This window comes from Corapipo altera, unplaced genomic scaffold, assembly GCF_003945725.1.
Source record: "Corapipo altera isolate COAL_440 unplaced genomic scaffold, ASM394572v1 183, whole genome shotgun sequence".
Lineage (NCBI taxonomy): Eukaryota > Metazoa > Chordata > Aves > Passeriformes > Pipridae > Corapipo > Corapipo altera.
This window is the reverse complement of record NW_020885026.1, coordinates 5364-17650: the sequence shown is the minus strand read 5'-3', so window position 1 is coordinate 17650 and position 12287 is coordinate 5364. Positions and strand designations below refer to the sequence as shown.

The window sequence follows — 12287 nt, the reverse complement described above, 5'->3', positions numbered from 1 at the left end:
CTCCACTCACCAGCCTTTTTAGGGATCCCTGCTCCCTGGTTAGTGTAAATTGGACCAGAGTCCAAAATAAATAGGCTTGTCCTATGGTCTCCAGCAGTTCATGCATGTGGGGAATGCCTCATACTGTAAATAAATGACTAAAAAAGCACGGTGTTCTTACAGGATAAACAGCTCCGTGACTTAAATTAAATAGTGATGTGAAATATGGAGACATTGGGTGCATCCCCAAATATCCCCCTAGAGAGGAGCTCCCAGAGGGGACTCTCTGAGCAGTGGGTCTGGTCCTCTCTGCTGTGTCCCCCCACCCCAGCTCTCTGGGAGGGATGGATGTGCTCCTAGGGCAGTTTCAACTTAGTTTTGGGCAGCTTTTGATGAAAAAAATCCCTGGTCAGTGCCAGTAACTGTGAAGGCAAAGGGTGTGAGGAGGGAAGAGTGGGATGGGGATTCATCATGGTGGTGGCTTCACTGCAGTGGGTATGGCAGTGTGAGACTGAACCACAGCAGAGTGGCAAAACAGAGGCTGACGCAAGAGAAGCCTTTCCCAGCTGTAGTGACACCCAAAGAAGCTGGGAATCTGGGGATTCAGCAATAATCAATCAAAGAATTAACATTCTTGATGCTGTTTCTGTCACACATTTCCTTTGTTTCTGGAGTGTGTGTGGCTCTTTTTTTGGAAGATTATTTCAGTACCGACTGAGAGCACTTTGGTCTTTTAAACAACTGACTTTCCTTCACAGCTTATTATATTCCTTTCAAATTTGGTGGCCCAGCCTGTGTTCCAAGCCCGTCTCCCCACACTGCTGTCCCCTTACTGATGTGAAAGGGGCTCTTTTCAGCAAAAGGCAGGGAGAAGGAGCAGATAGTGCACCAGAGACCACTGAGCACCTATATCATTGTTCCACCCTCAGCCAACACATCTTGGGCAGATTTCCTCCCATAAAAGTAAGATTTTTCCCATGAGTAGAAGGTGTCTTTGCCCTTTGTTCTTGGATTTCCTTTCTTCTAGCTTTTTCCATGGGAATAAAATGGAAAAAAAAAAAAAAAGATAATAGATATTTTGGGGTTTTACTTGGGAAATGCTGCCTGAAGCAAACTTTGAGGACCAAACCATGAGCCACTAGAGAGGGTAGTGGGGAGCTGCCAGGGCCTGGTGGCCACAACCCTTCCCCTGCCACTTGTCCCTTTGGAGATGGGCAGGTCTCATCCCCACGTCCCCATGGAGGTGAGAGACCCCCACCAGCAAGGAAATGGGGCAGGACCCTCTCCAGACCAGTGCAGGCTGGAATAGCAGGAACAGCAGGAGCTCCCACCACACACATCCAGGCTTGAAGCAAAGATCCTGCTTAATTATGGTCTTGGAGGGCTGTGGGCCCTTCAAGCCATTGCCTTTGGAGACAGGAAGCCACTGAGGGGTGGGAAGCGACCTCCCCATCACAGGGGCTCAGACCAATAGCCTGGGGTGTGCCTGCCTGTGCCATGAAATATTTATTCCTATGGAAATACGCTCGATTGCTTTTCCAAGTTGTTTTTCCCCACCTCTTGTTTTATATCCATCTCTCTTCCTTTTCAGACCCACCTTATTCCAGGAATTATGGGAAAAGTGTGGCTGAAGTCTGGAAAGGTTTCTTAACTTTGTTTTAAGAAGTACTTCCCCTCCAGAGATGGGGACTCCACCACCTCCTTGGGCAGCCCCTTCCAGTGCTTGACAATCCTTTCCATGAAGAAATTCTTCCTGATGTCCAACCTGAACCTCCCCTGGCACAGCCTGAGGCTGTTTCATCCTGTTCTCTTGCTGGTTGCCTGGGAGAAGAGGCCGACCCTTCACCTTGCTGCGATCCTCCATCTCTTCTGGGCCAGGATCCTTGTGTGGGATGCAGGGGTTCTTCACCCCGTGCAGGACGGGAAGTGTCCCTTGGAGTCCCCAGGGATGTGCACAGGGGGTCCCGTGTCCCGGCTGCTTCCCCGTTCCGTCGCCTGCATCCCAGCGCGGCTGGATGGAGAACCCAGCTGCTGGCAGGCCGTGCCGTGGGAACAAAGAGCCCATTGGGACGGGGACTTTGAGTAATGGAGAGCAAAGCCCGGCAGCTCTTTGCAGGCGTCGGAGCCGTGAAATCCGATTCGCGCCCCTCTGCCGGCAGGCCCCGGGAGGGGACCCGGGCAGGGACCCCGGCGGGCGCGCTGGGGCGGCACGGAAGGACAGGTGGCCGCGGGCTGGGAAGAAGGGCCGTAACGAGGCGCCGTGGACACAGGATCTTCTTTGTAAGGATGTTACTGAAGTAGAAGAACGGCTGCGGGAGAGGTCTCGGCACAGCTGCCTGAACTCCTTCACCTCCCGGAGATCAAAGCCCGCGTCCTAATTGGGGCTTTTATTACACTCCCCCAGACGCTGGCCCGGTGTCCCGGTGGCTGTGGCGGGAACAGGTGTTTGTTAACACGCGTGCGATTACGGGGCATTAGCACATTTACCAGCCCCGCGAGACACGGCAATGCATCGTGCTCCCTCAGGAGGGATGCTGAGCCAGGCAGCAGGGTTCTGCAGGAGCATCTCCCTCCCTGGCACAGGAAGCTCATCCCACCTCGCTTGGCATGGGGCAGCTCAGGGCAGAGATGTGGCCCCAGCCAGCCCCAGCACAAACTGGGAGGCCAAAGGAGGAAGCCCCTGGGCTTTTTCCCAGTGTGCATCCCATCCTGTTGATAAGGGCATAGACTGGAGAGGGGCTCCGACACAGCGAAGCTCCATCCCTCAAATGCCCCAGCTGGAGCAGTGATCACTCACTCTATCCCCCAAATGCTCCCTACTGCACTAGGGAACCCCCCGTTCATACCCTCCAACACCCATGTTGGACCAGGGACCTGCCTGCCCCATCCCCCAAATGCCCTGGCTGGACCAGACCTCCACTCTATCCCTCAGACATCCCGAGATTCACCTGGGATCCTCCCACTCCATCCCCACAAATATTCCTTGCTGGATGCTTGATCTCCCAAACACCCTACAATGGACCAGGAATCCCCATCCTCTCTGTATCCCCCCAAATTTGGTGGATTTCAAGGATTTTCAAGCAAAAGAGCAGCGTGGTGAAGATGCAGCCAAGAGAAGAGCTGATGTGTTGCCCAAAACTACCAAAGGTCTTTGCCATAGAGGATTAAAATATGTGGAAAGCAAGAACTGCTGGCCCAGGAGCCAGGGAGGGGACAGAAACTTGGCTTAGGATCCCGGAGAACAAAGCAAAACCAGGAAAATGCACAGACAAGCCTAGAGAGTCATAAAAACAAAGCTTAGGTTAAATCCACACTGAGTCTCTTATCCCCTTGGCAGGTTAAGAAAGGGCAGCCTTTGCCTCCAGATCCACTGGCAGAAACCATCACTCCTGCTTACTCCTGGGGAAGACAAGAAGAAGGGGAAAAAAGGTGCTCAGGGCGGACAGAAAGCAGCTCAGAGACCCCCAAATCTCAGCTCAGGAGATTTGCTCTGGAGCAGCAGCAGAAAGACACAGAGTCCCATGGACAAGGACAGGTGGGTGGACAGTCCTCAGCCCCTCATGCCACTCTGGTCACTTCGTGGGCTCCTACACATCCTGCAAACTCCTCAGCCCCCCTGAGTCAGGGATTTTTCCTTTAATTCGTAGAATTCCAGAATTCTGGAATTTGGGTTGGAAGGGACCTTAAAGCCCATCCAGCTCCACCCCCTGCCATGGGCAGGGACACCTTCCACTAGCCCAGGTTGCTCCAAGCCCTGTCCAACCTGGCCTTGGACACTTCCAGAGAAGGGGCAGCCACAGCTTCTCTGGGCAGCCTGTGCCAGTTAATTGCAGCAAAGTGCTGTACTATAAACCTGGATAACCGAGAACTCAGCGTGGAGCTGATGAAACAAGAATGAGGAAAGCAAAAAATGTAATATCCCAAATATCCCAGAGAGCTTCTTGTTTATTGCAGTTTAAACCGACGCCCTTATGAAAATGAAATAGCTTAAAAAAACGTGTTTGGGGAAAAAGCAATGATCATTTCCCAGCGGCTGCTCGCTGTTTCCTTTCGTGGACACAGCTCCTAAAAACCGAGGCGTTTTCCCCTTTGATGTCATGGAAGGAAATAACATATTTGGATCCAGCCTGTGCTCAGAGCAACCCAGACAATATCAGTCAGGGTGTTGGGGGGATGGGAAGGATGTGGAGAGGTTCAACCTGACCCTTTAGCACCGTTTTCTTTAACTTGCACATTAAATTAACTGTCCTATTGTTCTATATCGCTCCATTGCATCTTAATTTCCCCATCATGATTCTTTTGTTCCACCACAAAGCTTTTGAAGCAGATAAGAAAGGGAAACCGCTCGCAATCATCTTTCCAGAGGGCACCTCCAGATCACAGGCAGCACATGGAAATGACTGGGAAAATAAAGCCCTGTCACGAAATCTCTGCTAATCTTCCTTGGAAACGTATTGTTATTGCTTTCAAATCATGGCAGAATGGGATCCATTTCCATCTCCATACTAAAATTCACGCAAGCCACAAATGAGTTGCTGAAATTTTCCTGCCATCGTCACCAGGAGCTGAATAAAAATCTCATTAAATTTAGTTTACACTTCTACAGCAGCTGGTGGCCACCTCTTAAAGTGCTTTTCAAGCCTTTGGGCCGAAGACAAATCAGGATCCTGTCAAGTCAGGAAGCCTTCCTGTTAATTTAACGTGGTCAGTTTTGCCCGTGGAATAGACTTTCCAATGTGCTCATCTGTTTTGAGTCTGGCCTCTTGTTTTGGTGTCTAAAATGAAGAGTAACTCCTGAATAAAATAAGTGACTTCCTGGGCTGCTTCCAGAGGTGCTGGATGATGCCACCAAACAGAGGCCAAGCTCATCCCACACCAGCTCCAGACAACCCCAGAAACAGCATCCAAACCTCCCGGATTTTTAATAACCCTGAAAATACAACAGACCTGCTGCATTTTATTTTGGTGATGCAAAAAGAAGAGTATTCCCTTCTGGCATGTCTCCTCCCTGAAAATACTATCAGAGCCTTAAACAGCTTTGGGAAAGGAGGGAAAGAGAGGTGAGGACGTGGTCCAGAATCACAGGGACATGTACCCTAGGGTGTTAAAGGAAGGCAAGAGGAGAGGGATGGAGGGAAGGCTATAAAAGAGAAAGAGGATACGGCTTTTCTGGCTGTCCCCATGCCAAGGAATGGCTTCCAGAGAGGTGTTCAGCTAAGCACACTGGGAAGCAACCCTTTCTTTGTTGTTCTAAAAACATAATGAAAAGCAAAAAGAAACATAAAAAAGAAAAAAAAAGCCCAGCTGCCTTGAAATGGAAAGAGTTTCTTGCATGAAAGGGACAGTAGGATGTATGGATGTCCAGTTTCCTTGGATTTTTAGGCAGTTTCCCTTGCAGCTACTGCCCTCTCGAGGAAACCTCTTATCTGTTCAATTTTTACTGGTTTTTTCCCTTGTTTCAACCCAGAAGTGTGGGGAGCACCTCTGGACGACCCTGGCACACTTGGAACAGGCTTGCACAGGGCATCCTAACTTTAGAGTCAGGTGGTGCAGCTCTGGAGCACAGCTTGGGGAAACTCTCCACAGGAGGAATAAATGGTTTGGGGAATGGTGTTTGGGGCAGTGCTGGGGATGGGAGGTGGGGAGAAGTGGTGGGGTCAGGCCTTGTGACCTGGGGTGAGGATGTTCGTGGAAAGCAAATTCATCATATCAGAAAGCAAAGGTTTGCAGAAAATGAGCCTCCTCATTAGGGTTAATTTTACCCTAAAACTGTGAGTTTATATCTGCGGCCCCGGTACTTGCGAAGATCTGGTGACAATCTTGCCATTTTCCATCAATTCCTTTGCCTCAAACCGGGCTGCAAACATGTTCAACCCTCCTCCAGTCAGAAATATGGCTCATGAGCCTGGTTTTGGGGCCAGTTGGGCAGGACTGGGGGTCCCAGTGCTGACCCCAGGTGAGGTGCAGAGGGCTCAGTGCTCAGAACAGCCCCCTGGTCTCACTGGGGATGGGAACCCGAGCCACAGAAAGGCCACGGCAGAGGGGTGGTTCCACCTCTAAAGTAGCACATGTGCTGTTAAATGACATTTGAGCACATTATGGGCTATTTCATAGGATATAGGCAGAGATACAGATGATTTCTTGTATATATACTGAATGCTATATTGTATAAATATTGCAGCTGTGTCAGAGGACAGTTAGGCTGGGTATCAGGGAAAGGTTCTTCCCCCAGAGGGTGAACAGGCTCCCCAGGGCACTGGTCACGGCGCCAAGGCTGCCAGGGCTCAAGGAGCGTTTGGACAACGCTGTCACGGACAGGGTGGGATTGTTGGGGTGTCCTGGGCAGGGCCGGGAATTGGACTGGGTGATCCTTGTGGGTCCCTTCCAGTTCAGGATATCCCGGGATTCTGTGGTGTATCTCTGGCCACACTGTTTGCTCTGCATAACAGGGGATTTTATAGGGAACAAGGATAAAGAACCGCTACCATAAAACTACTTTTAAAACCCATTATAAAGAGGCACGAAGCTGGGAAAGCACTTTCTCTCCCTGAAGTGCATCCCTGACGTGTGCAATACGGGCTGGGGGCGTGTATCTCATACAGCAGACAGCAAACTGGAGATAATTCTGTTTGTGACACAGGAATTCTGCTTATTTCACAGAAATAAGGCGGTTTAAAAAGGATTCATCTGCGCGACCCCGACAGGCCGCGGCCGTGGGGCGCGCGCCGCGCGTAACCCCTACGGTACCATGGCCACGCCCTCGCCATGGCCACGCCCCCCGCTTTGGCCACGCCCCCGCAGGCCCCGCGCACTGAGAGCCGGGCGGAAGTCGCTGGGGGCTGGCGACGGAAGTGACGTCAGAGCTCGCGCATGCGTGAGGGACGATGGCGGAGGTGGTGGCGAGACTCGCTCGGGAGCTGGAGGTGTGGGGGCACGGGGATGGGGCGGGCGGGGCACGGGGCTCCCTCTGTGTGTGTGAGGTGCGCAGGGCTCAGTGTTCAGAATCGCCCCCTGGGCTCGCCAGAAAGCCCTCGAGAAACTCGCGAGTTTCACACAAATTAGTGCATTCCAGTATAATTCTCTTGCCCGAGCAGTGCCCAAGTGCTGCGGGCACTGTCGGGGCTCCAGGCAGCAGCCGGGGCTTCGGAAGGGGCACCACGGGCACAGCACAGGCTCTTCCCGCATGGCATCCACAGACATTTACCCTTGGAGTAATTTGTACCCTTGGAGAGATTTACTCTGTGGAGTTCCCAGTGCTTGTCTAAACGTGGAGCTCGCACATCCCGCTGCAGTGAACTGAAAGAAGTGTGAGCTGCGAATTTTGCTCTCTGGGAGCTCTTGTGATCCTGAGTTTAGATCTGGCTGCCTCAGCAAGTGGAGGGAAGCAGGTGATCCTGTGTGTGATCCCGGGCACCAGCAGAACTTTGGTGTCGGGCCTGTAGCTGGGCAGTGGAAAATTCCCTCCTGCAATGGAAGGGGTCCCTGGTTCCAGAGGAGCAGCATCCAGCTCCAGCTGCTGTTCCTGTGCTGAGCGTAGGTCCCTCTCGTGTGCCCAGCGTGTTGCTGCAGCCTCCTCGTAGCCCTGAGTTCTGCGTGGGGTGCTGTGGAGCTGGAGGGAATTGTGCTGGAAGCGGGAGCTGCTGCTGCCTCAGGTGATGGGCACCAGGGCCCAGAGGAGGAGGAGAGTGCCTTGTGGGGCTGGGAGAGTTGAGTGTGGCTCCCCTTCCAGCCGGGAGCTGTGAAGGTGCATTCCCGTCCTTTGGAGGAGCGCGGGGTACAGCTGTTCCCGGCCGGCTGTGCCGAGGGCAGTGTGGCACTGGCTGTGCTCCCAACACTCCCCGCTAGGGAGGGCTGGTTCTCGCTCCCCACATTCCCGGCAGTTGCCTTGCCTTTTGTCCCATTGCCATTCCCAAGCTCAGAGCAGTGGCTGGTGCATGGTTTGGGCAGCCCGAAGCTTTATTGGACGATACAACTGCATTGATATAAAAAAAGTTGCCCAGACCTATGATGGGATGCGGAAAAAACTTCCATCGGTTGTCTTGGAGTGTTCAGTTTTCATAAAACTTGGCTTCCTGCTGTGTTCTGTACCCTACTGCTCTTAAAATGTGTACCCAAATGGCCTGTGTTTGTTTTTAGGCCCCTGGAGGGACTGCAGCAGCCCTTGTTTATGGCTTTGTACCTGCTGCACAACGACATGTGAGTGGCTTCTCCCCACCTGTGGCTTTACACCCGGGTTTGTCACCAGCAGCTCGAGCTGCAGCCGCCAGAACGAGAGGAGGTGGTTGTGTGAGTAACAAAATGCCAGTGGGCAGTGCTGTGTTTGAAAGGAGAGAGCGATATTTGTGGGATTAAGGCTCTTTCAACCCTCCATCTGAACAAACAATCATCCTCCTTTGTGTGCTCCTCATCTTCCCCCCCCCCCCCTTTGGAACTGCCGGGAAATTTAGGAGTGAAGTTCCTTACATAGTGAAGTTGGCTGCTTTTGGGCAGTGTCAGACGTGTCAGTGTTTTGATTTGTAGCTGTTCAAGGCTGCATTTGTTTTGAGTAGGGTTACAGGCTGCTCCTTGTGTCTCAGTTCCAGCAGGATAACTCTGGACCGTCTGTGCTAAAAATGAGGGATGCTGTTGGCTTGGAGGAGGTGAATGTGCAGGAAGCAGAAATCCCCTGAGCTGTGTCTCGTGTGGGATTGCCACGTCCCTGTGTGAACTCGAGCCACTGCACTTGGGCTTTGAGTGACAAGTTGCTGATTATTTGTTCAGGCCAAATGAACGTCACTGCCACGTCTCTGAGTACCAAGCCCCAAAGGAAGCACTGGTGTGGGGAATTCCAAGATTTGGCTGTTTTCCTGGATTGTAGGTGTGTATTCTTCCAGGGCAGATTCCCTGAAGGCTGATACTGAATATTTAATGCAGATAAGCTTGGTTCAGATGAGTCTGAAGTTTTGCAACTGTGGATTTTTAGAATTGTGCTTCAGTGAAAAGCAGTGAGACTTTTTCACTCTTTTACACTTTACACCTTGGAACTTGTAATCGTTTCAGTTTGGCTTCTGTGCTCTAAAGGTCAATAACTAAATGTTTCAGAATGTCCCAATCCCCAGAATGTGTCTGACCAAGCTGGGCTAGGAAAAACATGCCCAAACCAGTCTAAGTCTTTGGTTTGCAAAGTGGGCTTGTGGGCACATGAAGAAAGCATTTTTGTACTCTTCATTAGTCAAAGAAAAATGGAAGTGCAAACCTCACTTCTGAGAAATGCTGCTGAAATGAACAACCCCTCCCGAGCTGGTGTTAAAGGAGGCTGTTAATGAGCTGTTTGCTCTGTTAGCTCAGTCCCCTTGTCTGCTGGAGAGTGAAACAAAGATTGAACCCGACACCAACATTTTATCCATCCTTTAATAACAGCAATGGGGTGCACTGGGGATAAATCCCTCCATAATAAGTGCTCCAACAATATTACAAACACAAAACCCTTCTGTGTTCTAAAGTCATTACACTTTCTTGTTAAATCCTGCCTAGTTCATGCCCACACTCTACAAGGCTGCCGTAATTATTTCACAGTCTTTGCTGCCATCCAGCGCCCTTTTGTGACAATTGCAGTCTCTAAAACAGTTTAGCTTTTGGGTTTTAGTCCATAAATGAATCCTTTCTTGTGCTGTAGTCTTTTGCTTTGCAGCCTTGAATGCTGATTGGTTGCTTGACAGTTTGAAGATATTTTCTATCTGTTTGCAAAATTCATGTTCCTTTCCCGCTCCCCTTCCTTTAAAAGTTATAAAATTCTCAGCAAGTGGAGCAAAAATGTAGGGTTATACTCATTGTTGGCCACATACATAACTTTAGCATAAAAAAATTCTAAATTAATTCTTTATTAACTGTTTCTATTTAAGTGTTAGCAGAAAAATTATAAAAACCTTATTCATACTGTACATGATTTAACAAACAATGTTTAACAGCCCCCTTTCAGTTGTCCTGTTTCCAAGTCTTGAAACTGGTTCTTCTTTGTTCCTGGATGGCTAATTTCTGCTTAATTTCTCCTTTTAAGCAATACAAAAACATACATCCTTTCCATCTACAAACTGTGTGTCTTATCTTAAAGGTTATAGGATTCTCAGGCAAGTTTCTCAAGCAAGCAAAAGTATTAACAACATTATTCTCAGGCAAGTTTTTTTCAGACAAGCAAAAATTTTAGAGCATCAATCCCAGGCAGGCCTCTCAGGTAAACCAAGCAAAGCTATTTAACAGTATTAACAACTTCTTCAAGAGTAGCTTTGCTTTTGCACTGCAGTGTAAAATATTCCTGCCTAGAGTGACTGTTTCAAAGCACTGAGACTGTTCAGGACAGATGTGAACACACCTTTTGGTGTCTCCTTGCAGCAAGCATTTGGTGACTGACAAGTATTTTGAAATTCATTTTTTTTAGGAATAACACACGGTATCTCTGGAAAAGAATCCCTCCTGCCATCAGATCTGTAAGTACTGGATTTACAGCTGTGACCACTGCAGAGAAGACATTCTTCTGGATGAACATTTGGGAGGGTTTTTGGTCACAACAGGCAAATGCTGAACGTGGAGCAGTTTGGTCAGTGGGACAGAGAATCTGACAGAGAGACTTGGAAGCACTCAGAGGTCCAAAGTGACCTTGTGTGGGCAGCAGGGAATTGCCTGAAATGATTCCTGTGTGCTCAAACACTAATTATGAGAAATGAGAACTGTTGCCAAATTTGTGTAGGTTTTCCTGAAAGGATTTTAGGTATTGGGTGTAAATAAAAACCTCATGACAAAACCTTGTAAAAACAAACGAAGTTATTTTTAGTGGGGTTGTGTCTGTGATTCTATGTTCTTCATACTAGAATTTCATAAACCACATGGTTTGTTCTGTAACAGCAAAACAGACCATTAGTTACCCACTTTTATCAGGCTTCTGAGCAGTAATTTAGGGAGCTAGAAAAATAGCAAAATCTAAAAATACAACCACATTTAAAAATACAACAAAAAATGCATTAAACCTGAAAATAAATTGTGAAATCCTTGTCTTGGCTGCAGAAACAATGTCTGAAGTTCCTGAAGCAGCAGAAGCAGTGACAGCAACAGGCTGGATCAATCCACAGGCAGGACAGTCTTGTCCCGGGCCAGGATTTCACTGGAGTGTCATCAGCTGCTTGGGAATTGCTGAAGGTGAGATGGAACTTTATCCTGCATTTCCTGTCCCTTTCCCACTGGAGCCGAAGTGTTGGCTCTGTGCCATGCAGGACTTGAGCTGCTAAGGACAAGCTCTGAGGGTGTTTGGGAATTAAGGTGGGAGAACTTCCTCTGAAAGTGTTTGATTTGCTTTTCCATCTCTCAGAATTTCCATGATATTTGGTATGGAATCTCTCAGAGGGGTTTATCTCCACATAAGCCCTGAATATCCCAGTAGGTTTCAGCTGGGAAAAAGGACCTTCTGGTTCTATTTTTTTCCATCTGATGTGTCATGGGCTGGTTTAAAGTTTAGCTTAAATCTCAGCCAGCTGTTCCCTGAAATCAGATTAAAGGAAGATTGCCACACCCAGCTCACTTCTGCAGCACTTTATCAGGAAGGCCGGCGAGCCACGGGATTTCAGCTGCCTTAGACTTGGGAACAAGTCCCTGTTTCAGAAGCTTTCAGGAACCTACTCAAAGGGAGTTCTCCTGAGATCCAGCCTGTCCGTGGCAGCTTCCCATCCATCCTGGGAAACTGGGCAGGGACCTCACTGAATCCCCTCTGCACTGGGCACCTTTCCCAGAGAGGTGCTGCAGCAGCACTTGGCAGTGAATGTTGGGTGGGGTTAATCAGCAGGAATCCAGGATCGATCACTGCCGGGCTCTTTGCAGCCCTGAATTCCCAGTAATGGGAGATGAGCCTCTGGAATTACCCTTTCCAGCACAGCAGCCGGTTTGTCCCAGTCTGTGTGACCTGGGATTGATCCTGATTTATTTGACTCTGGAGTCACTGAAGTGCTGGATTATGGAGAACAGACAACACTGTGGATAAACCCCTCGTGTCACCTGGTGATTTTTGGACAGGGCTCAGGAATTTGCAGGGGGTGCACTCTGGATATTCCTGGGGCAGGATATTCCCGCACCTGCTTGTTAGACAAGGAATCCCAAAGCCAGTAAGTCAGTCCCATCCCATCTGTGCCAGTGGTGGGTGCGAGGGGGAACACGCACGGCTCTTTGAGACATTCCCAACTGGAACTGGGACTGAGGGAGCACTGAAGCCACAAGGTCAGTGTGGAACGGCACCCCCAGGGAATGCTGAGGCTTGCCATCCCCAAGGAATGCTGAGGCTTGCCATC

The 12287-nt window shown here is 49.7% G+C and overlaps 1 long non-coding RNA gene across 3 annotated transcripts in view; it reads left to right on the top strand.

Annotated features, from left to right (window-relative positions):
• The first annotated feature begins 6815 nt into the window (after positions 1–6815).
• Positions 6816–12287, top strand: part of LOC113959209 — a 6640-nt gene continuing 1168 nt past the window's right edge. For all 3 annotated transcript variants that reach the window (XR_003531735.1, XR_003531736.1, XR_003531734.1), the window contains exons 1-4: positions 6816–6902; positions 8116–8265; positions 10394–10442; positions 11017–11148. This is a non-coding gene — a long non-coding RNA (uncharacterized LOC113959209). The remainder of the gene's footprint in view (positions 6903–8115; positions 8266–10393; positions 10443–11016; positions 11149–12287) is intronic.